This window comes from Anabrus simplex, chromosome 4 (genome assembly GCF_040414725.1).
Source record: "Anabrus simplex isolate iqAnaSimp1 chromosome 4, ASM4041472v1, whole genome shotgun sequence".
Lineage (NCBI taxonomy): Eukaryota > Metazoa > Arthropoda > Insecta > Orthoptera > Tettigoniidae > Anabrus > Anabrus simplex.
In genome coordinates, this window is record NC_090268.1 from 346,534,938 (window position 1) to 346,560,260 (window position 25,323).

Here is a 25,323-nt window from a genome sequence, read left to right on the forward strand (position 1 = left end):
CACAGCACTGAACAAGCGGAAATTTTAATACAGTATTTTTATGTTGTGATACCATCACCTCTTTTACGTTGCCTGCCAATATGGTTTTCGTGGTTTCCCATTTTCACGCCAGGCAAATGCCGGGGTTGTACCTTAATTAAGGCCACGGCCGCTTCCTTCCACTTCCTAGGCCTATCCCATCGTCGCCATAAGACATATCTGTCTCGGTGCGACGTAAAGCAAATAGCAAAAAAAAAAAAAAAACATTGTGATGTTGAACAATTTTTCGACCAACGGGACTCAAACCGGCTAACCCCGGTGCCATACCATAGTGACTAGACGCCTTAACGATCATGGCTATCAGGCGGGCACTTGGTGTTGAAAGGTGTGACTTCAGACTTTAAATACGTGTCCGCCTCCTTGGCTGAATGGTCAGCGTATTTACCTACGGTTAAGAGGGCCCCGGGTTCGATTATTTTTCCGAGTCGGCGATTTAATAACACAGTAATGTGATTGGTTTACATCTCACTGACTACATTATTGTCCAAGACGCCGAGGTGCCAGAATTTTGTTCTGCAGGACTTCTTTTTGTAAGTAATTTACGCACGAAGCTGACGTATTTGCTCAGATAACACCGGACTGAGCCAGGATTGAACCTGGCAAGCTGGGCTCAGAAAGCCACCGTTCTACCGCCTGAGCTATTCAACCTGGCGGTCGGAGATTTTAACTGCGTATAGTTAGTTACTCTTGCTCGGGGGCTGGGTGTTAATGTTCCTCTCCATACACAACTTCATTTGCACACATCATACTATTGTACAAACCACCACAGAAACATGCAACAGTGAAGACATCCCTCCACATAGGGTTGGTATCAGGAAAGGCATCCACACGTAAAACTAGGCCAACTCCATTCATAATTGGGAAAAGTCTAAGAGGAGGACAACGACGAGAAGAAGTAACTAAATATAATGTCTATAACCGCGACCACCAGATGCTTGCGAAGTTTGCAAATACTAATCCACAACAAATATTTATTTTTAGGTTAGAAAATCGTCGGTAATCTGAACTTTGATTTCTACACGTTCACGTTAGGAAAATATTGTGATACATTCCCTCAGTCCGTATCTAGGAGCACTTTGATCCTTTAAAATATTATTTATATATATACACTGTGTACACTTTTAGACTAAAGAAACTTATGTACGGTAGACATCAGTAAGTCTTCATAGATGTGGCGCTAGAAATACCGGGAAGAAAAATATAAGAATCAAGAAAATATGATTGTATTACCAAGGAGAAAATAGATCTGATAGTGTAACAAAACCAGTGTAGGAGATTGAATACATTTCGTTTACATCTTCATTCTCTTTTAGCTGAATACAATAAATACTTAGTCGTCACTATCGATGTGGGGCGTGATAGAGTGGCATGGTTACTGCCTCCCTACCAGGGTGGCCGCAGTTCGAATCTTGACCAGTTTTGAAATGAAAAGCCACGTGTATGTGCTTCAAATTCCACGTAAAACGAAGTTCCCATGACTGTGATGACGATATCAACAATCACGTCAAACTACTAGCTTGTTTACTATCGATGTTTACCCCAGGATTGCAGGGACTTGATTGACTTCGATTGCAATATCTTCTCTTAACCAGGATGTAATCAACCTGATAATGCACTGAGTTATCTGAGGCATTCCACATGGATCTTCAACGTAGTGGGAATTCAAACAACGTGTGGTCACCATAACACTGTACTGGTCGCAGAAATCTAACCATGTCTTCCCTCGCTTGTTCGTAACACCGTAACCAAACTTTCTTGTTCGTTTCTGTCTGTCCGTCTACGATCTTCTATAACTGTAGCGTTGAAATCACCAAACATTATCCGTATTTCATTTCTGTAGAACTGTTGGGGATTCAACAAGCCTTCGAACTGATGAAGAAACCTATACAATTACAGTAATCTATATAAATAAAATCGTAACAACCGTGTGTCTGTACATTTAGTATTTTGCCTAAATTTTCGTTGAGTTATCCGTTTCAGGTGTAATAATGACCATCTGCATATTTTTTAGTTTTGGTGTCTGTCTGTTTGAGTTATTATAACTTGAAAACTACTGGATGTATTTCTACCAAACTTTATATTTAGAATCCACCTGTCCTCGGGTAGGTTTTAGGGCCAATATTGTTTCTAAATACCCAAATTCACTTGGGGTTTATACTAAAACGAAACCGTGATTTTGCACTCCCACAAAATATAGCCTACACATCTAAACTTAATGGAAATATGCCTGCCTTAATGGAAATCAGTGTCTAAAAGTTTTTCTCATGCGCATCATTTCGATACAAAGTTTAATAAGGGAGATATCATTAACGGACCGTGTTTCAGTCTAAGTTCGAGCGGACATTTTTTAAGCTTTTTGTCGATTTGTCTGTTCGTCCATTTGTTGAGTTCTTATAACTGGGGAACTACTCTATATACGCGTATTCCTACCAAACTGTATATCTGTCTTTGGGTAGGTATTAAGGTCAATATTATTTCTAAATCCCGGATTGGTTTGGGTGTTTATAGGAAGTCGAAACCGTGATTTTGCTGTCCCGGCTTGCCGGCGGACTTGAGGGAAATAAAATACCTCTCGCGGACCAAACACACTACCCCCTGCGGGTGGGGGACGCACATGTAGAATACACCCGCAGTATCCCCTGCCTGTCGTAAGAGGCGACTAAAAGGGGCGACCAAGGGATGATTGAATTAGGACCATGAAACTACTTTTGATTCGTACCATCATGCGGGGAACACCATGGGTTGCATGTACTTGCGAGTAGTATTACTAAATTGGTACGAAATAGGTTTGTGATTAGTTGCAGTAAAAAGCCTGGCCTGGTGGATTCCAGTACCCGTGCGTTGTACCCATGTGAGCAACACCGCGGGTCTGGACGTAGCCTGTGAGTTGTACCGCTATATGAGCGTTGCCGTGGGTCAGCGTTGCCTGTGATTGGTACCCACTAAGTGAGGAACACCACGGGAATACCGGCGCCCGTGACAAGTACACCTAGGTGAGGAACCTTACCGGTTTATGTTGGCTATGAGTGGCGCCGTTGTGTGAGCAACACCATAGGTCTGCGTTCCCTGTACGAATTGCAATACTTGTGAGTAGTACCATCTTGTGTGGACCACCGTGAGTCTTCGCTACTTTTGATCAGTACCCCAAAAAGACAAATACCATGGTTCTACTTTACTCGCGACATGTACCATTCTGTGGGGCCTTAGACGTGAATTTAGCACCCCTTCAGACATCAAGCATCATTGTGCTTTATAAATGGTCCCTTGGTCAGTAATACTATAATTAACTACCTTCTTTTTGAGTCTGATCCACTGTTTTTGTTTGTTTGTTTTTGTTTTTTATAAGGTTCATGTCCATCCATTCATTCTCATGACATTTTTTATTTTATTTTGGTTAGTGGATGAATTTGAATTTTTTGTTATTTCATTTCGTACCATTAGGGGCCGATGACCTCGATGTTAGGCCCCTTTAAACAACAAGCATATCATCATCATCATCATCAGATAAGTGGTTATCGTTAACGATGGGTTTCAATCGTCTTCAGCCATAGTGCCACTCCCGATTTCAGATGAACAACAATATGTAACCGAAAAATAGGGAGAATTACAACTTCGGACCACGAATTGTATCGTTCAATAAACTCTGAGATCCACCCCATTCTGTCTCCACTTTGTTCAGCTGTATCGTACTTCACGTTAGTGCAACGTGCTTTCGTAGAAGAATATCAGTTTAGCATGCCGTTTTAAACGTTTGGATACAGGCACTTAACTTCGGATAAATTCATGAAGGAATCGTGAAACTGAATACCAATTCCCGTGCGAAGAACGGTACATATGATGGTATTAAAATCATTTCCATTTTCTGTCTGAGACACAGTCCTGTCTGCCATTGCAGTTGACCAGGTTCGATTCCTCGCTCTGGTATGAAAGATTTAAATCCTGCCCTAAAGACCGGAAAGAAGTGAACTCAGCCTATTGAAAATAATTAGGAAAAACTATGACCTTCTATCCTAGAAGTGATTTTCCACTTCGGGAAAATGCAAGCATAGTGCTTGATATAATTGCCACAGTCGATTTCTTCTTCATTCTAACCTAAAGTTAAGCACCGCATCGCAGACGCATTTCACACACACATTGAACACGTGAGGCTGTTCGCCACTGTGTCGCAAACCACTGAAATTAAGCCTTAGCAACGTCCTTTTTCTTGTATGAATGAAAGAGAGAAGCAGGGACAGCATTTTATACCTCATAAAATTTCAGTAATGGCTTGGTTTATATTCCTCATTGTCGTGTGGTTCAATACTTGTGCGCACTCTATGTACCTTATCTGATTTTGTGTAGGGGTTTATATGCGCTGTTCTCGTTTGACGTCAAACTTCTGATACGATAGTAAATATTGCTGAAATGGAAAGTAGGCATTGTGTGTGAATAACAGCGTACAAATCCTGTATAACTACAGTCTCCGCGACAGTTACGTACGATTTGATTGGTAGCAAAGCTTGAAAGTCAGCCGGGAAGTTGAACTTTCGCAAAAATGTTGTGATGAAATAAAAGCAAATATCTTACTTAAATTTAATATAGGCCTACGACTGAAATGCGCGCGCGCTCAATCTGTCTAGTGAAGCACTCACTATCTAGCAAGTAGTGTTTTGCTGTCGCTAAAGCGTCAGGATAAGCGGAGGAAACTCAACCTTTCCTGGTTGTGGAAGAGCGGGCAGAATGGTCACCATTCGACGCGCGTGTTTGTTCTACTCCCTGAGCGCCTAGCCACAGCATTTTTGGACTAGCTCTCCCTAGTAAATAATTCTCTAGAGTAGAAAATGTTTGGTTTTGTGGCTGTTTCGCGAAATATTATTACGCAAAGTTTCAAATAAGTGTCTTACGTTTTAATAATGTTATTAGTTTTACGTACCACTAAGTACTTTTACGGTGTTTGGAGACGCCGAGGTGCCGGAATTTTGCCTCAGTTGTTTGGTGTGCCGGTAAATCTGCCGACACGGGGCTGACGTATTCGAGTACTACTTACATTGTATATATCACTTCTGTATATCTAAATATGATTTAAATTGTATATAATGTTCGCAGTAGAGGAAGTAAAAGTAAACAGAACGAAATATATAGAAGGGTAGTAAAATAATTTTGAAAGCCAACAAGTAAACTAACTATACGTACAACTACAGAAATTTCAGAGCTGAATCAGCGATTTCCGAACCTCATATCTCCAAAACATAGGATACGGAACTTCAGATACATAATCATTGACATACCTGCACTTAAACGGTATTTCCATTTGTTTATATGTTTATTATTATTATTATTATTATTATTATTATTATTATTATTAGTACCCAAAGAGAATTTCCACGCTCCGCCTTTTATTTTGACAGATCTGGGCTGAATTTTACAAGTAGGAAAGTGTTTCTGTGGTAAATAAACATGCCTGAACTGGCGTCTGCGGGTCGAATTCCGAAAAACCCGGCTTAATTCTTCGAGAAGTTAGAATATTTTTTCCCCTGTATCTCATTGTTGTTACTGATTCGAATTCATCGGTATTATCTCGAGTTTGTCGTAGGAAAAGACTTAATGGTACTCCCTGGGTAAACGTCCAACTGGAGGCCCACAACTGATTAATTCAGAAAGTGGGGACGATCACAGGATTCGTGAACTGGGTCAAATTCCTGCTATTTATGTTGGCTAAAGTTAGTAATATATTTTAATCTCTTTGTCTGTTGATTGTGAATATTTGAAGGGAGAATATAACATGAGATCAGCCCGTGACATAGATCGAAAGAAGGAGGCCCAGTTCCTTTAAATATGACTGTATCGGGTTGGGAAAGAAAGGGACGTATGGGGGCCGGGAAAAAAAACAAGTGACACCGTCTAACTTCTCACCAAGACGGTCGCGGCTTCAATTCCGGCCAATGCATGTGGGATTTTTGAAATGAAAAGTTACTCATGTGATTCAGCAGTTACGTAAAGAAGCTTACTTACTTACTTACTTACTTACTTACTTACTTACGTACTTACTTACTTACTTACTTACTTACTTACTTACTTACTTACTTACTTACTTACTTTACCGGGCGAGTTGGTCATGCAGATAGAGGCGCGCGGCTGTGAGCTTGCATCCGGGAGATAGTGGGTTCGAATCCCACTGTCGGCAGCCCTGAAGATGGTTTTCCGTGGTTTCCCATTTTCACACCAGGCAAATGCTGGGGCTGTACTTTAATTAAGGCCACGATCGCTTCCTTCCAACTCCTAGGCTTTTCCTATCCCATCGTCGCCATAAGACCTATCTGTGTCGGCGCTACGTAAAACCACTATCAAAATAAACCCACTTATATTTAAGGTGAGGTGGCAGACAAATGGAAACCTCTCTTCGATGACACAATATATATTTGGACATAAATATATGTTATGGCCAGGGGTCATCTGTTTGTGTCACGAAATTAGCGATACAAAATATGTGACGCAGTGTTACCTAGCAACCGCGCAGGTTATGATTTGAAGAAGTGATGGATGGCCATGACTGAGGTTCTTTTATCAAAGAGACCTCATCTCATCACACTCCAGCCAACTGATTCTTTTATTCGTGGTAGTTTCCTAGGCATTGAGTCAGTTTCTCTCTTACGATGAACTGAATCCCACACTTATCTACTCCAAATTCCATAGGCTATAGATGTCTCTCGAAAAAGATTCCTTAGTTGCAAATAAATAAACCGTTATCAGTTTTATTCATGAAAGTCATGTTGTTTATGATCATTTGACTCTTCCAAAAGGAAATTTGACACTTTTTTAAAAAAATTATCATTTTCACCGAACTCAACTCAGAATTTCCCCGAAAATGTATGCGCATACTTTAAAAAATAAAAATGTTAATGAATTATGTGAAATGAAATGGCATATGGCTTTTTGTGCAGAGAGTGTCCGAGGACAAGTTCGGTGGTGGTGATGGTGGTGATTATTGTTTTAAGAGGAAGTACAACTAGGCAACCATCCTCTATATAACACTAATCAGAGGGAAAAAAGGACGACAATTCGAAAAATGAAGGTATCGGCCAAAGAAAGACAAGGGCCACGAAGGGCGTGAAAATGAAAGACTCCCTAGCCCTCGCAAACCTAATAGCGTCGGGGTCGGAAAAGAACAAGTGTTGCCCAAGGAAGGTCGGATAGAATAGATGAAAGTGAGGAGCCTGGCACAAGTAAGTGGAAGCAATGCCAGGACTCAGCTGAGGGCCTCGTGGTCGCCAGCCCACGCTTGAAAGTTCAGAGCCCCTGAGGCCCCTTTTAGTCGCCTCTTACGACAGGCAGGGGATACCGTGGGTGTTATTCTACCGCCCCCACCCACAGGGGGGACAAGTTCGGCTCGCCAGATGCAGGTCTTTTGATTTGACGGCCGTAGGCGACCTCCACGTCGTGATGATGAAATGATGGTGAAGAGGACACATACACCCAGACCCCGTGCTAGCGAAATTAACCAATTATGGTTGAAATTCCCGACCCTGCCGGGAATCGAACCCGGGACCCCTGTGACCAAAGGCCAGCACGCTAACCATTTAGCCATGGAGCCGGACATTAATTATGTAGGATTAATGTATAATTTAAACATGCATTCTTCTTAATTTCACGGTCTGTGAGGAAGAGCAATCTTCTAAAAGCTCTGTATAATTTATGGGTGGTTTTCGATGTTTTGTGTACTTCTCAGCCATTTGAAGAAAATCTCGTGAAATTACATTACTCGACATTGAATTTACCTGTCCAGTAATTATTTCAGAAAATCGGAAGTATTGTGGGTTTTTTTTTTTTTTTTTTTTTTTGGTGGGGGGCTGCCTTTTCAAGAAACGTACTCCTCTTGATTTTGCTCTTGGCTTTACGTTGCACGGACACAGATAGGTCGTATGACGACGATGGGACAGGAGAAGGCTAGGAGTGGGAAGGAAGTGGCCGCGGCCTTAAGGTATAGCCCCAGCATTTGCCTGGTGTGAAAATGGGAAAACATGAAAACCATATTCAGGGCTGCTGACAGTGGGGTTCGAACCCGCTATCTCCCGAATGCCGGATACTGGCCGCACTTAAGCGACTGCAGCTATCGAGCTCGGTGAAATATTTTTTTTTTAATGGTACGATTGTGTTGACGTAACCTCTTATTGACCCGACTTTTTATAAAATGGCTTCATTGGAAGTTTTCTGTTGGTCTTTTAATACATACAGAACAGTGACCTGCAGGGTTACTGTGACGGGTTCAGAGCCGATATGGCCCGAAAGAACGCAGCTATCGGACTGGTATTCGTGACGTCACGCACTTGGTTGCTGCAACAGTCTGCTTGTTTAAGAATGCAATACATCAGAGAACTTCACGAGTGTAGTCAAAGCAACGGTTCGTCTGCTGATAACCTGAAAGTTATTCTTGGTTAAGATAGGCGCAGAATAGGACTCAAAATGTTGACATGTCTGGTTAAGGACATTACAATAAGCAAACATTGATCCGGTAATTGATATACTGTACACTATAATTATATTATATAAAGCTGTAAATTGTGTCCCAGATGAGCGAAATGTTCATCTCCCAAAAATATGGTAATATCTATCTTGTTTTACTAGTTTACAACGTACTAAATTGCCTAGATGACTGAGGACACTCAAGTACAGTATGTTGTTTTCCAAAATACATATAATTTCCCAAATAATTCATTTTTATTATTTGCAAAATGTGTGCAGTGAAAAATCCATACTGGTGTTTAACATTGCTGATACAGCATGTGAGTTCTATTGTTGCATTAGTGTAATGACCTATGTTCCTTCATGAATAACAAAATTCGCGTTACGGAACGACCGCAACCGAGCTCGATAGCTGCAGTTGCTTAAGTGCGGCCAGTATCCAGTAATCGGGAGATAGTGGGTTCGAGCCCCACTGTCGGCAGCCCATAAGATGGTTTTCCATGGTTTCCCATTTTCACACCGGGCAAATGCCGGGGCTGTACCTTACTTAAGGCCACGGCCGCTTCCTTCCAATTCCTAGGCCTTTCCTATCCCATCGTCGCCATAAGACATATCTGTGTCGGTGCGACGCAAAAAAAAAAAAAAAAAAAAAAAAAAGCGGAACGACCGCAGGTTAAGCCAGAGTCGTGTGTGCACCTCACACGGAAGGAAGTGTGAGAGCTGGCTCACTATGGTCTATATACTGTAGTTCAGTGGTCCGCGAACTTTTTATGTCGCGCCCTCCTTCTGGAACATATAATTTCTGTGCTCCTTTTATTCTTCCTTCCTTTGGCAGTACTCGTACTTCGCACAAAAAATAATAGGTCTAATTGGTGCAGTATTGCTGACTTCCTACGAGGGCAGTCGGGCTTCAAGTGGGGTTGGAATATTCACATGAAAAATCAAGCGGCCTCAGGAAGAGTACCTGGCCTTAAATCCCCGGCCAAATCCAAACTGAGCAACAGTGATTATCCCGGCCTCGAAAATACCTGAGGAAATCCGTAGAATATTTCTGTTTAATAATAATAATAATAATAATAATAATAAAAATAATAATAATAATAATAATAATAATAAGGTATGTCGGGTATTCACCCCGAAGGCTGGTTTGATCCTCCATAGCTCAACCAACAGCTGTCATAGATAGCCTCGGCGTCACTGAAGAGACGTACTAGGAAATGAGGAGTGAGGTAGTTTCCGTTGCTTTCCTTACCGGGCCAGAAGTTACTATTACATATCAGTCTGCCAAGCCCACTGAAATGCATGCACCAACCGACGCTATGGGCGATATTTTCACATCATTCATAACAGCGACTTACTCCATAATGAATGGTATTACTAGCATCGCTCATAACTCAGTCACCTTCATATTGTCAAAGCCAAGAATGAGACTGAGACAGATTAGTGAAAGTAACAAATTTATTATAGCCCATACCAGAAGATATAGTGCACTGCTGTAAACACTACATCTCGCCAGCAGAAGCATAATAATAATAATAATAATAATAATAATAATAATAATAATAATTTGGAAATGACGTATTTCATAAATACAGAGAGAGAGAGAGAGAGAGAGAGAGAGAGAGAATAGTTACCGCACTTGCTCGCAGTCCGTTGTTAGACTCAGCGGTAAACTGAAGCAACTCCGGCAGGCGCTCAGTTTCATTACGATAGGCCTAAATAATTATAAATTCAATTAACTAAAATTAAAACTAAAGAACGAAAAAGTCCGGCTCATTACCTTAATGGTCAGCGTTCTGGCCTTTGGTGCGGAGAGTCCCAGATTCGATTCCCGCCCGGACCGGGGATTTTGACTGTATTTTGGCTCGGAGACTAGGTGTTTGTGATCTCATGTTGGCGTGGATGGTTATCCCCTGCCTGTTGTAAAAGGCGACTTAACAGGGGAACCAAGGGAGCGTGGGTTTGACGTCCACTGTTCCCCTGGCTGAGTCTAGCATTCCTTCCACTTGTCAGGCTCCTCACTTTCATCTGTCCTATCCGACCTCCCTTGATCATCTCTTATTCTCTTCCGACCCCGACGGTATTAGGTTTGCGAGACCTAGGGAATCATTTTCACGCCCTTCGTGGCCTTTCCCTTTCTTTTCCCGTCACCTTCATTCTTTGAAGTGTCAGATCTCTTAAATTTTCCCTTCTGATTAGTATTAAGAGGATGGTTGCTCAGTTGTACTTCCTCTCAAAACAAAAATGACCACCACCTCTTCTCTTTACTGGCCCTTTTCCAATTACCTGGGATCGGCACTTTGCTGATTTACGGCCGGACGCCTTTCCTGACGCCAACCCCATGTGGAGAGATGTATTCACTATTGCGAGTTCATGTAGTGGTTTGTATTTTGTAAATGAAGATGTGTATTAAAACGAACACAAATACCCAGCTCTCGAGCAAGAGGAATTAACCACACGGTGTTAAAGTACCCCTTGGAATCGAACCCAGGGTGCTCCGAACCGAAGGTCACTACGCTGACCATTCAGCCAAGGAGCCGGACATATATCACAAAAATGCGATGTTTCTTATAATGAAGCCTGCAGCTCGCACGGTTGTTAAAATCTTCAGGTGCGTGTTTGTATGTAATCAGTAGTTATTGTTTATTAAATCTTTTTCTAGCAATTGTGGATAACTGGTTAAACTTGTGGTTTAGTTTATAATCCTTTGAATTTGAAGTGTCTGTTTTGTACTGTTTTTGTGTCTAAATTTATGGAATGTGCTGTTGTTTGTTTGATGAATCTGGTCGGTCACCTTAATTTAGGGTTGACTGTTGGAGATGGGTAGACATGATTTTTTCGCATTAATTTGTGTACGACTTCGCGAAATGGAAGCAATTTTCCGCGCTATTACGTGGAATAGGCCATGCCCAATCGCTTGAATTTCGCTGTAATAATTTCCTAAAACTATTTGTAAAAAGTCTCATTTGTGTGATCTGTGAATTATTTATGTGAAAAATATATAAAGGGAAATAATATTGATAATCATTCATTATTTCTTACGTAATCTTGATTGCCCTTTCATCCTACATGACCACAGTCGATATCTTTGGTTAACGTATAGACTACCCAGCTCCATAGCTGCAGTCGCTTAAGTGCGGCCAGTATCCAGTATTCGGGAGATAGTGGATTTGAATCACACTGTCGGCAGTCCTGAAGATGGTTTTTCGTGGTTTCCCATTTTCACACGAGGCAAATGCTGGGGCTGTACCTTAATTAAGGCCACCGTCGTTTCCTTCCCACTCCTAGGCCTTCTCTATCCCATCGTCGCCATATGACGTATCTTTGTCGGTGCGACGTAAAGCAACTTGTAAATATATATATATATATATATGTATATATATATAGCCTACTTAGTCTCATGCTATGTTTTAAGTGGGCTGTGTAACGAAAGAACACTTGAAGCAAGTTAGAAGGAAACACGATATCGCCATATCATTAAGGGATTTTCTAGAATATTGAAACGAACAGGTACCTCTTTCGAATTGAGAAATTCTTATTCTGCCTTATGTTTCCCTTCACACGCGTAATACAATATTGGAAGCTCGTTATTTTCCACGAATTTCGTTGTAGTTTCACAGTTATTGCAAAACAAGTAAATTTCGCTTTAAACTGGCCTTATCGCTTCCATTTTGCTGTATTTCGCCAAAACAAAATCAGTGTTGTCGTAACCAGAATCATAAGGCAAATACACCTAGTTAACATTGGAAACAGTCTTCGAGAACGGGACCGCTTAATTGAGAAGAAACTGAGAAAGCTGTTATTCTAAAACTTTAAACTCATCGGCGTTTTTTCCCCATCACTTATCACATTTCACTTTGCACTTTGTCTCCTCTCAAACTTGGTTTTTCAAGCTTTTTTGCTCCCCTCCTAACCATTCGTGGTAATGGTGTTTCTACAAAGACAGACTGTCAGCCTGAATTTTCAACAGTGATTTCGTCTTGTTTTTGAATTGTTCCTCAAACTAAAATTTTTAGAATAAGAATAAGGCGAATGGAGGAGGACAGGTTACCTAGGAGAATAATGGACTCTGCTATGGAGGGTAAGAGAAGTAGAGGTAGACCAAGACGACGATGGTTAGACTCGGTTTCTAACGATTTAAAGATAAGAGGTGTAGAACGAAATGAGGCCACAACACTAGTTGCAAATCGAGGATTGTGGCGACGTTTAGTAAATTCACAGAGGCTTGCAGACTGAACGCTGAAAGGCATAACAGTCTATAATGATATGTATGTATGTATGTATGTATGTATGTATGTATGTATGTATGTATGTATGTATGTATGTATGTATGTATGAGGTCCGCAACCTCACCATTAGCACTTGTTGTTTAATTTCCGTCTTATCATTTATTTTATTTTCTTAGTTTTAGCATACTTTTTGGATTCAGTTATGTTTTGCATTAACGCTTTTTTCACTGAATTTGTCTCAGCGAGTTATTTATTGCTCCATCTACTGACGTAAATATTGTATATTGTTGTTGTTTTTATTTCAGTCATGTCTCTTTTGCCTTTTCTTTTGTTTCTTCATTATGTTTTTAACACATTTTGCTTGTATTATGTATATTACTTTAACCCCCCTTATTTCACTGAAGATGGCTCAAACGATTCGAAACATGTTTGAATTTTATTGCTTCATCTAATGATGGAATTATGATTTGTATTTAATTAGAAGGATACTTTTTATTTTTCCTTTGTAAAGTGAAAATCGTCAGTACGGGATGATTCTAATATCTTGTAATCGTTAAGATATATCAAAATCGCTTCAAAATATTTTTTATCGTGTTTATCGTTAATGCGAAAAAGTCTTGCCTCTAGAGGTAGGACAGGAAAGAACATCGACTGGAGATCTCGAGTACTGAAAGTATTAGCAGTGCCGTACTGTCGGTGGTGCCTCGTGGTCACCAGTCCTGGTCTCAACTTGTGAGCCCCTGTGCAGATCTGATCCTTTGTTACGGACTGTTGGGTAATAGTACGATAACCTCGCGCGGCAATCGATAGCCCAAGTTACATACAGGAGAGGTTAGTATGAATTATACAAGCTAATTTCTTAATGCAGTGTTCGCAAGTCTGGTGTGGAAGTTGGTGTCTTGACACAATCGCGTGTTCCAGCCACACCTCCCGCGATAAAAGTGGTACCGCGGTGGTTGAGTGTAATTACGGTAAGGAAATAATACGAGACTCGGAGCTGACGCTATACTGTAATACACATCACGAGCTAGTGTAGAGTGAGTAATATAAGTTGTTTTATTACCGTTATCATGCATGATGACCGGGACACTTACTTCAAGTTTTGTTTTCCTCTTTCATTGTAGTCCGGTGTAGATACCTTGGATGGCAGTACACAGTACATTGCAATTAGTCCCTCACCTTCAAAAAGTTCTTGAAATGTTTATGAATATTCAAAATCTCTTCATATTTTGCCGACCATATTCACCACAGCTAGTGAATGATTAAAAAAAAAAAAAAAAGCCTCTCAAGCTTCAAAGAAACCTTGCATATTGATTTTGGAGTAGATGAATTGCCTCCGTAAAATGTTATTGGTCAATCAGGATATTTCTTGCATTAAAACTTCAATTTCTGCACTCCTAACAGATTTTGAACCGTTTAAAACCATATCGTTCATCCATCCATACCCAGCGATAACCATCCGATACTGGCTGTAAACTTAAGTCTCTCTCCTTAAAATGTATTTTTGTAAGGTGTTTTTTAATGTAGAATAGAACCGGATAATGTCGGTCTTAATTTGGGTTGACCGGATCGAGAAAACAGCCCTTGGACTTTTTCGAAATCTCATATGTATGTTAGGTATTCAGCCCGACGGCTGGTTTTAACCTCCGCAGTTCCGCCAACAGCTGCCATATAGATAGTCTAGGTGTCACTGAAGGGGCATACTTTCAGTGCACATTCCTCACACGTAGAAGAAAGTGTGTTGTGTAGATGTGGATCCGGAAGCGTTTTATTTCCATGTTGGAATTCATTTTCTACAACATTCATCTACATAGTACATTAATCATAGGAAACACGCAGGAACAGAACGTTCCAGTATACCTCATAAAAGTCTTACTTAGGTATGGTACATACAATGTTCAGAATGCCCTTCCGTTAGCATTTATACATACATGCATCAACGCGTCGTTGCATTGAATCCCAAGTTCACTGATTCTTCTCCTAATGAATGATAAAAAATGCCTCCCAAGCTTCAGAGAAAATTCTACTGTATATTGTTTCCGGAATAAATGAATTGCCTCTGTAAAATGTCATTGTAAAGATTGTGTCCTGCCGTCATCAGGATATTTCATGGGTTAAAACTTCAATTTCTGCACTCCTAAAATATTTTGAGAACCCTATTTTTCACGGATCAAAATGCATAATTCAGTGTTGTCCCCAATAATTTAGCTTTTACAATAATTGTGTGCATGTTACGAATGAAGATAAGAATTTGGAACAGAAAGATTTTACATTTGCAGATCTTTCTGAATTCTTCTGTCTTTAAAACAATATACCTAGTTCTTTTCTTTAATTACACCCTTTCTTATTTTCACGATTTTCTCTCAGATATGCACTTAAGACTAGGAGCCCTTATTGTCATTAATGAAATCAAATATATTTGAGTATACATTAAAGAAGTTTCAATATATATATATATAATTTTGTTTTACGTCGCACCGACACAGATAGGTCTTATGGTGACGATGGGATAGGAAAGGTCTAGGAGAGGGAAGGAAGCGGCCGTGGCCTTAATGAAGGTACAGTCCCAGCATTGCCTGGTGTGAAAATGGGGAATTCACGAAAACCATCTTCAGGGCTGCCGACAGTGGGGTTCTAACCCACTAATGCAAGCTCACAGCTACGCGCCCCTAACCGCACGTTCAACTCGCCCGGTAGTTGGAATATAGAAATTGGAAAGAAGGATATTTGCTGTCGAATTTGTCTTGGTCGGAACTAGTGACGAAGATACGAATCTAATTCAGTGTATTGACGCCATAGTCACTGAGATACATTTACAAATAAATATCGTTGAATTGTTAGGCTGAACAATTTTACGTAGTACAAACATACTATACAGTACCTGGAAAGCATAGCTAGGTTGATAAAGTACTGTTATGAAATTTAATGGTGTACATATTATCTTAAGATGATAATTAGCCGTCTTCATATCTTTAGGATCTGAGAGCGGGATAGCCTTATGACGTCGAATCCCGATCAGTTCATATGGGATTTCTAAAGTAGAAATTTTCGTTCCTGTGGTTGAGATTTCGCGGAAAATTGGGGACCCCATGGCTGTAATAACAATGTCACCAGCCACTTGAAACTCATCATAGTCATCATCATCATAGGCATTAAGTCGCTGGCGAGAATGACGATTGTATTTCTAGTGCATCGTTGTTGCAGGTCGTAGGTTCTTAGATGGCTGGAGAGGCAGTTCTAGAACCACAATGCTGGTATTTCAATCCTACCAAAGGCACTTCTTGCAAAACCTGGCGATCAGTAGCGCTCTTGATTTTCTCTTTCTTTTTTACGCTCTCTTCTATTTAAATTCTGACTTCATTGCTATATTCTGAATGTTGTGGATCCTCATGGACATTACGTCCCTGTCGGCAAATCAGACGCTACATCCTCCCAGTCGCTGAAGTCAAATGGGCACTTCTTCATATCACATTATAGAACGTCCTTCTTTCGTTTCTGCCGTCCTCGCTGATTACGTGGTCCATCCTTCAATTGAAAATGCATCATTAGCTGAGTGTTAGGAGAGCAGGAGACATACCCAACCCATTGAAATTTATAGTTAATATTCATAGTCTCAACGCAAGTGTTATTGTCCTCTTTGACTGCCCTACCATTTTACTTTCAATATTCTTAAGCTAGCGCCGTTGGTACTTCTCCAGATTATTTTCAAGTGTCCAGGCCAAGCGTACAGAACGACTTGGCTGAGTGATACAGACTGCGAAGCTGTGAACTTTCATTCGGGAGATAAAAGCAATGTCACCTACGTACAAGCCATGACAGTCGTTGCAATGGGGGTGGAGGAGGTAAAGGCTTCCACTATCCGTAATTTCGGCACTTGGTGGAGTGGAGTGGTTAGCTCAATGCCCGGCTGCCTTTGCCCCCAGGACTTAACCTGGTACTAATTTTTGGTGTAGACTGAGGCGAACCTCAGGGCTATGTTCACCTCCGGAAGTGGAAATTTCGTTTCTTAAAAATGTAGACTCCCTGACGGGAAATCGAACCCACGACCTTCCGGGTCAGCTGAACACGCCATTTACCACCTCGGCCAGGCAGCCCTTCTGCTTTCGGGGGATGGTTGGTTACCCCAGGGTTACGCTGGGACTATACCTTAAATAAGGCTACGGCCACTTCCTTACCAACTTTCGCACTTTCGTGTCCCTTTATTGCGGAAAACCTAATCTGATTAGTGCGACGTTAAACCATTAGCAACAAAGAAAGAAAAGTATTAACAGTTCCGTAATGAACTCAGAACTTACTTGTTGATATACGACTTGGACTGCTTACAGAAGACACGAAGCTTGCTTCCTTTTATCTTTTGAACCTAAATCACTTTTGCCCTTTAAACTCGTAGAGTTCAATTAATCTCTGCCTTCCAATTTCCTGGAACTCACTTAACTGACTAGAACATTGATAAGCATCTCTTCAGAAGACATTTCACTTAAGACCTGTTGTTTTTATGATGAATGGCGTTGTAGCAGCTGCAGAGCGGATCTTCCTGCTGGCTTGTCGCTACCTTTGCGGCTTGATTGTGAGGCGGTCTGTTTGCTCACTGTCTGTGAATGATTGATCTGACGTGTACATGTGGTCGATACTTTCCATTACGTCAACTAACAGGCGCCTCTTGCAAGAGTGAGCCCCTTCTATTTTCTCACAGATTGGCAGGACCCAGTAACTGTCGTAGTTTCGCTGTTATACTTCAACATAATTTGCATACATATTTCTGGAGAACTTAAGACTTACATGTAAGAATTCTCCGCCACTTCATCTTTTATATAATATATAATCTTCGTCATTGTGTCTGCACTTTTTGAATATTTACTTGGTACTTGTTTTTTTGTACTGAATAAGACAAATAAACGTATGTTTCAGTTTATTTTTGTTTGTTCAGGATCACGAGAAAATAGATTGGCGGATTTTTATGAAACTTGGTATTAAATAATAATGTTATTTGCTGTACGTCCATTTACTACTGTTTTACGGTTTTCGGAGACGCCGAGGTGCCGGAATTTTGTCGCACATGTGTTATTTTACGTACCAGTAAATCTACCGACACCCTGACATATTTGAGCACATTCAAATACCACCGGACTAAGCCAGGATCGAACCTGCCGAGTTGGGGTCAGAAGGCCAGCGCTTCAGCCGTCTGAGCCACTCAGCCCGGCATAACTTGGTATTTAAGTCTAGGATAAGGGCGAATATGCTGTTAAAAGACAGCAGTAGAAGGGGAGTTGGGGCTTCCGAGGAAGCATAAAACAAAAAACTCCATGTCTCTCTCTAAAGACTGGTTTTGCAGCAAAATTATTATTGGCAGAATTTATTTAGAATTTCAGGAACGAATTTTTTGGGCACGAAATTGCGAGAACGCCTCTTGGCACACTCATTCGGGCATTAGTTTCTACCGTGAGGTGTAGGTTTGAGAAGTGGTGGTGGTGGTGGTGGTGGTGATTATTGTGATTATTATTGGCAACCATCCTTCAGACGTTTCCTAAGAAATAAAAGCGCCGTGTAAAGTGGCTACGCGGTTTGGGTCAAGTACCTGTGAACTTGCTTTCGGGAATAGTGGGTTCGAACACCACTGTCGGCAGCTCTGAAGATTGTTTTCCATTTTTTCCCATTTTCACACTAGGCAGATGCTTGGGCTGTACCTTAATTAAGACCATGGTAGATTCATGTTGTTGCCATAAGACCTGTGTCGATGCGGCGTAAAACAAATAGCAATGGAAGGTCCCATGTTAGAACACCGTGGGCTACCTACACGGGCCATACTCCATTGACCCTCAAGAAGTCGAAAAATATAGAAACGAGATTTCTACTTTCGGAGTGGAACAAGGCTGTGAGGTTCACTCCAGACAAACCAAGCCCCATGGCGCAACAGCCCCGGAGGGCCAGGGCTTACCAAGTGACTGCTGTTCAGCCCGAAGGCCTGCAGATTACGAGGTGTCGTGTGGTCGGCACGACGAATCCTCTCGGCCGTTTTCTTGGCTTTCTAGACCGGGGCCGCTATCCAACCGTCAGATAGCTCAATTGTAATCACGTAGTTTGAGTGGATCTCGAACCAGCCCTCAGATCCAGGTAAAAATCCCTGACCTGGCTGGGAATCGAACCCGGGGCCTCTGAGTAAGAGGCAGGCACGCGGGACCGACGAGGTTTTTTTTAATGCTATTTGTTCGGGGCGTCGACACATGTGGCCCTTTTGCCCCTACTGGCACCATATTGTATGAACCTGCGTGTAACTGGAATGGCGGTAGTGTAGAATGTTGTGTGTGAGGAGAGGAAGATTAAGGACATCACAGACACCCAGTCCCCAGGCCAGGGATATTAATCATTACAATTAAAAACCACTCACCCGGTCGGGAATCGAACCCGGGGCCGCCGGGTGTCAGGCGGACACCGACGAGGTTTACTCACCCCTCATAAAAAGTGAGTACCAGGTTAGTTCCTGAATATAAAGGTGGCTGGGCATAGAGCTTACCACACCATCCCTCTTGGCGCCGATGTTACGGATAGTGCAAGCCTTTACCTGCCATTTGTTTTCGTAAGTCGCCAAATGTAGACACGATTTTGACGTCCGGTTTTCGCTCCAGTGACATACAAATACGCCATGCTGAGTGGCTCAGACGGTTGAGGCGCTGGCCTTCTGACCCCAACTTGGCAGGTTCGATTCTGGCTCAGTCTGGTGGTATTTGAAGTTGCTCAAATATGTCAGCCTCGTGTCGCTAGGTTTACTGGCACGTAAAAGAACTCCTGCGGAACCAAATTCCGGCACCTCGCCGTCTCTGAAAACCGTAAAACTAGTTAGTGGTACGTAAAGCCGTTAACATTATTATTATTATTATTATTATTATTATTATTATTATTATTATTATTATTATTATTATTATTATTATTTCCGGCTCCGCGGTGTAGGGGGCAACGCGTCCGCCTGTCACCCGGCGGCCCCTGATTCGATTCCCGGCCTGATCAGGGGATTTTAATTGTAAATTATTAATATCCCTGGCCTGGGGATTGGGTGTTTGTGTCGTACTTAAAGTCCCTTCCCTCACATTCAACACTTTACACTTCCGCAATTACAATTACACGCGGTTCATAACATGGTGCAAATCCTCTATTTGCAAAGAGTGCTGTGGCCTCATTTAGTTCTATACCTCTTATCTTTAAATCGTTCGAAACTGAGTCTAACCATCGTCGTCTTTGTCTACCTCTACTTGTCTTACCCTCCACAACAGAGTTCATTATTTTCCTAGGTAATCTGTCCTTCATTCGCCTCACATGACCCCACCACCGAAGCCAGTTTATGCGTACAGCTTCACCCATCGAGTTCATTCCTAAATTAGCCTTTATCTCCTCATTTCGAGTACCCTCCTGCCATTGTTTCCACATGTTTTTTTGCCAGCAATCATTCTCGCTACTTTCATGTCTGTTACTTCTAACTTGTATGTATGTTGGGTATTCAGCCCGAAGGCTGGTTTGATCCTCTGCAGCTCCGCCAACAGCTGTCATAAATAGCCTAGGCGTCACTGAAGAGGCTACTAGGGAAATGAGGAGTGAGGTAGTTTCCCGTTGCTTTCCTCACCGAGCCAGCCGTTGCTATTACATATCAGTCTGCCATCCCACTGAAATGCATGCACCAACCGACCCTATGTGCGATATTTTCACACCATTCATAACAGGGACTGGCTGTATAAGGAATGGTATTACTAGCATCACTCATACCTCAGTCACTTTCATATTGTCAAAGCCAAGGATGAGACTGAGACAGGTCAATGAAAATAACAAATTTGATGTAGCCCATACCAGAAGACATACTGCACTGTAAACACTCCATCTCACCAGCAAAGGCATACTTCTAACTTATGAATAAGATATCCTGAGTCCACCCAGCTTTATCTCCCGTGAAGCATTTTTGTTTTAAATATTATTATTACAATTAAAAACCTGTGAGGATGGTACCTTTTAATAAATAATTATATAATTGATGCATGCTATCCTCGGCACGTACTATGTAAATACAAGGGGTAGCTTCAACACTAAACATCATTGCAGAAATTACAAATTACAAGTCGATTATTCATAGCTGTACTGATATGCAACATTTAATTAAAATCTGAGTGATACAGTTACGTATGTTTACATGATTGGGATCGGATATCGAGAACGAAGAATTATCTACAGTCTGTATAAAAATTAGTCTGCAGTGATGAGAATCGAGGGCCTTGAGAAAGAAGCAGCAATCCAGAAAGGAGTGAGGCAAGGCTGCAGTTTGACCCCCCTCCTTTTCAATGTTTACATAGAACAGGCAGTAAGGGAAATCAAAGAAGAATTGGAAAGGGAATCACAATCCAAGGAGAGGAAATCAAAAGCTTGATATTTGCCGATGATATTGTTATTTTATCTGAGACTGCAGAAGATCTCGAGAAGCTGCTGAATGATGGACGAAGTCTTGGGTAAGGAGTAAAATATGAAAATAAATAAGTCCAAAACAAAAGTAATGGAGTGCAATCGAACGAAGGCGGGTGATGCAGGAAATATTAAATTAGGAAATGCTTAAAGGAAGTAGATGAATATTGTTACTTGGGTAGTAAAATAACTAACGGTGGCAGAAGTAAGGAGGACATAAAATGCAGATTAACACAAGTAAGGAAGAGCTTTCTTAAGAAAAGAAATTTGCTCACTTCAAACATTGATACAGGAATTAGAAAGATGTTTTTGAAGAATTTCGTGTGGAGCGTGGCATTGTATGGAAGTGAAACATGGACGATAACTAGCTCAGAAAGAAATAGAAGCTTTTGAAATGTGGTGTTACAGAAGAATGTTGAAGGTGAGATGGATAGATCGAATCACAGATGAAGAGATACTGTATCGAATTGGCGAGAGGAGATCGATTTGCCTAAATTTGACGAGAAGAAGAGATATGCTAGAATGATAGGACACATCTTAAGACACCCAGGACTTGTTCAGTTGGTTTATGAAGGAAGTGTAGGTGGTAAGAACGGTAGGGGTAGACCAAGATATGAATATGACAAGTAGATTAGAGCAGATGTAGGATGCAGTAGTTACGTAGAAATGAAAAGGTTAGCACAGGCCTGGCACCTGTCGGTCGGTACAACCCGAGCTCATTACTGCTGTAGAACATGTTTCACTTCTTCATGTTGACATCATAATGTGAAACTCGCGTCCTCAGGTGTTCTATCCGAGAAAAATATTTGTTGTTTAAGCCTAAAACAACAGGAAATCTCACAACGTAAATTATATACCATACGTGGGTTCTCTGTGATTCTGTTGGAAGTTTCATCCACAGTCTACGAACTTTCTTCTGTCTTGCTTGCGATCTAAAGATAAAACTTGTTTGTTGTACCACGTTTCTTGCTGTTGTAACCAACCTCCCCGTGTCCTCTTTTATCCCAGGTTGTACCCTTCACTCGTCCGCGTGACAGTTCGTGTCAGGAGAATGAAGATCGATTCCTGGTCAGGGCCATGTGAGCCATGCTCGTTATTTCCCGAGAGGAACGGACGAGAATTGATGTGTTGATGTGGAGTGCACTCTCCTGCTGTGAAATGTATATTCTTTCGAAAACCATTGTTGTTTTATAGAATATTTGTCCACTCATGTTTACTCTGAACTTGTAGGATAGATCCTGTGAGAATGAGCTGAAGGTAGCTCTGTGTGTGTGTGTGTGTGTGTGTGTGTGTGTGTGTGTGTGTGTGTGCGCGAGAAAAAAACAAATCCTTACTAGGAAAGCTTCATTCTTCATTGTGAAGGTATTAACTAGTTAGCTTTCTCATATATATCTTAGACATTATCTTAATTATACGACTAGCCTACTATCCGAGATGATAAAGGTGTACTCGGTTGACGAGGAAGAGCATGGTTTCGATTTCCAGTCAGGAAGTCGAGATATTTAGAAATTATGTTTCCACTTCTGAAGAGGCACACGGCCCGGTCAGGTTCTTCGACTAAATGGTCAGCGTCGCTGCTTTCGGTTCTGTGGTTTCCGGGTTCGATTTCCAGCTGGGTCAGGGATTTTAGCCGCGTCTGGTTTAATTCTTGTGATTCGGGAAATGGGTGCACATGTTTGTCTCAAGCCGGGCTGAATGGCTTAGACGGTAAGTTGGTAGATTTACCGCCACGTAAAATAACTCCTAAGGGACAAAATTCCGGCACCTCGGCGTCACTGGGAACCGTAAAAGCAGTTAGTGGGGTATAAAATAATTAACATTATTCTTATTTTTCGTCTCAGAACATATGCATACCAAACATTACAGAAACACACGATCGTCTGTCTTGTTAAGATAAAACCGTCTTTCCGTCTGCAGTTTTTAAATGTTAACCTGATCTAGGCCTACTTGGTTTTTATACCGGATAGGAAATCTTCGGATTCAGTTTCATTTTTGTTTGTCACAGCATCACGGGAAAACAGATACGTGGATTTTCATGAAACTTCGTGTTTAAGTTGAGGATATGGGCGAGTAGGACCGCCATACGTTACTAAAAAGAATAACCAGGAGGAAGACCTCAGAGGAAACCTAAGACATAAACTGGATGTATTTCTCGTAAGGTTTTGCAGGAGAATTGGCCATGACAAATTTTATTTAGAATGGTATTTATATTCTTCGTCCGATATCCTTTTTCGATACAGTGAAAGACAAATGAAATGTCGGTGGCAGTCGTGAGAGTTGTCCAAGAACCGATAAATAGCTCTATGTATAGGTACTATGGAGATCATCCCGGCCACGTCTGAAACGCTTTGTACGTGCATCTGCCTGTATTAAAAGTATATATTAACCTGATAGTGGACTTTTATATAGGAATTTTGCGATCGTTGTGGACGCGTATGCAGGCAGACAGGTAGGTCTAGACTCAAAGCAACCTAATACATTGATACAGGGCCGTTCAAACTTTTCTGTATGGAGGGCCAATAATTATTAAAAGGGCAGTTCGCCGGCCACAGACTAGTATACATTATTATTATTATTATTATTATTATTATTATTATTATTATTATTATTATTAATGTTATTATTATATTAACCTCGCTATTAGTAAACATATACACATTCCGTATGATTCCTTTATTTTTAGCGATTAGTAATATTATACTAACTAACCCAACTTTCTAAATTAAATAAAAATATGCTAACAGTAAATGCCTAGTGAAAAGTGTGAAATTGTTTTTTTGAAGATGAAGTACTGATGTTCGGTTTATGTTCAGTGGTGCTGAGTGGTGGTGATTATTGTTTTAAGAGGAAGTACAACTAGGCAACCATCCTCTATGTAACACTAATCAGAGAGAAAAAATGGAAGGGGTCCAATACTTCGAAAAATTAAGGTATCGGCCAAAGAAAGACAAGGGCCTCGCAGGGCGTGAAAATGAAAGACTCCCTAGCCCTCGCAAACCTAATAGCGTCGGGGTCGGAAAAGAACAAGAGTTGACCAAGGGAGCTTGGATAGGATAGGCGAAAGTGAGGAGCCTGGCACAAGTAAGTGGAAGCAATGCCAGGACTCAGCTGAGGTCCCCGTGGTCGCCACCCCACGCTCCAAATTTCCGAGCCCCTGGGGCCCCTTTTAGTCGCCTCTTACGACAGGCAGGGGATACCGTGGGTGTTATTCTACCGCCCCCACCCACAGGGGGTCAGTGGTGCTGAGTAGTAACACGTCTTGTACTGTACATGAGCATCACTTAGCGTCGATCTCAATCTTGACTTCTGGATCTTGAACTTGGGGAATGTTTGCTCCCATATATAAGTCGAAGTGAAATTGGCGATCACGCTGAGAAAACAGGGTGAAAAACCGAAGGATATAAGTGGGGGTGAATGAATGAAATGGCGTATGGCTTTTAGTGCCGGGAGTGTCCGAGGATAAGCTCGGCTTGCCAGATGCAGGTCTTTTGATTTGTCTCCCCTAGGCGACCTGCGCGTCGTGATGATGAAATGATGATGAAGACGAAGGTGAGGGTAACATAACGGTACTGAGAGGAGAATGACGTAAGTGATATTTCTGAAAATCTGTGCCTCTGCGGAGAGAGGGTGTTCTAACAATAGTTTCCTTACCGTTTACCCCCACTGTCACGCATTCCTCGGAGCAAAGTTCCGTAAACAGTAATTACTAATACGATTGTTACAAGTTTTTATCTAAAACCAAGAAAGTAGTTGCAGCTCGTATGTACTGTATGTGTGATCAATATTACCAGATACTGAACTAAAAAATAACTAATGTCACCACATTATATTCGATGACAATTATCCATTTCTGACATATATTAAACTATTACAGTGAGTTAAATTTGAGAAGTGTTATGTGGGCATCAGAATAGAAAAGTACTTAATCACTTGGAATACATCACGAGCTAACTGCTGCAGCCATAAGATTGTTAAATATCATACAGATATTTTTGTCGGAATGTGATTCACTTCTGTGAGAATTTAATGAAGAGTGAATTTATTGCGAATATTACATGTATCTGCATTTATGTGACGTCACGAGCGCTGTAAGCAACGATTTATGTATAAAACGTCTTCGCGATCACAGATATTCGTAACTAATCAGATGGCCGACCCGAGCGCTGGAAGTGTGGCCGCG

General features: G+C 41.4%; 1 protein-coding gene across 4 annotated transcripts in view; it reads left to right on the forward strand.

The window, feature by feature from the left end:
* Positions 1 to 25,323, forward strand: part of LOC136872711 (neuronal calcium sensor 2) — a 1,371,956-nt gene that overhangs the window by 1,314,896 nt on the left and 31,737 nt on the right. The window contains exon 1 of one of the 4 annotated variants that reach the window (XM_067146537.2): positions 13,600 to 13,678. The exons of 2 other annotated variants lie outside the window; for them this stretch is intronic. The gene's annotated coding sequence lies outside the window, so the exon portion shown is untranslated. Of the gene's footprint in view, positions 1 to 13,599; positions 13,745 to 25,323 lie in introns of those variants that run through there. One more of the 4 variants, XM_067146536.2, reaches the window with a different exon arrangement.